At 27.4% G+C, this 877-nt stretch overlaps 1 protein-coding gene across 1 annotated transcript in view; it reads left to right on the top strand.

The window, feature by feature from the left end:
* LOC132729367 (E3 ubiquitin-protein ligase TRIM33-like) overlaps window positions 1-483 on the top strand; it is a 3,173-nt gene extending 2,690 nt beyond the window's left edge. Inside the window, exon 3 of the mRNA XM_060715137.1 lies at window positions 1-483. This exon is cut by the window's left edge and continues 1,708 nt beyond it. The gene's annotated coding sequence lies outside the window, so the exon portion shown is untranslated.
* Window positions 484-877: the final 394 nt, after the last annotated feature.

The raw sequence follows: 877 nt of genomic DNA, 5'->3' as shown, positions 1-877 counted from the left end.
TAATTTTGATATTAAAAAGCTAAATACAACTTTGCCACCACAGACTAACTATGCATCAGTCTGCTTTGACGCGAATGGACATACTTTGATTGCGGAAACTTCTACAAAATCAATAAAGTTACTTTCGAAAGATAACACTTCTTTTGAACCAGTTGTGACAGGTTTGCAACAATTTCCGTGTGCAATATCATTCGATCACCTGAATTTAAAAATGTATGTCGGATTACATGAATCTGCAGATTTGTTATGTTTTCAGCTAGACAAAAACATGTGGGATAAGCCATCAACTTTCAGCTTAAGACCAAGTAATATTGATCAATGATTGAAACAAAGTTGATATCAATATCATTGTGAACAGTCATAAATTGAAATGATATTGATATGATGTTATCAAAACACACCAGTCTAACATTAAAATGAAATTTAATTGTATATAATGCTCAATGAAATTATACATTCAACTGCATGCCAATTTCATAGTAATTTTATGATTTAAAAAAATACAAAAATAACATTAATTCATGACTGACTAACTTTACCATTATAATTATGATTTATATGAATGAAATTGTTTAAATATACTTCTTTGTGTAGTTATTAATATGTTATCAGTAATATGTAAACTTTCTGAAAACGTATACTAGTACTCTAAAATACTAACAGATATCTTAGACATTGTTTTGATAAAGAGATAATTGCTATATATTAAACTTAATTACCAAAATTGAATTCATAATTTTTTTCTTTTCAATGTTGAACTGAAATACATGAACAACACATACATAATGTTAAATGTAAATTTGGACTATAGATTATACGTCATCGTGACTGTAGTTAATAGATGAAGATGAAGAAAAAGATACTGGTCCATAAACAG

The sequence above is a fragment of the Ruditapes philippinarum genome, unplaced genomic scaffold, assembly GCF_026571515.1.
Source record: "Ruditapes philippinarum isolate M1 unplaced genomic scaffold, ASM2657151v2 ctg806_1_1_1_1, whole genome shotgun sequence".
NCBI classification, from domain to species: domain Eukaryota; kingdom Metazoa; phylum Mollusca; class Bivalvia; order Venerida; family Veneridae; genus Ruditapes; species Ruditapes philippinarum.
Note: the sequence above shows the minus strand (reverse complement) of the source record. Positions and strands in the feature narration are given on the sequence as shown.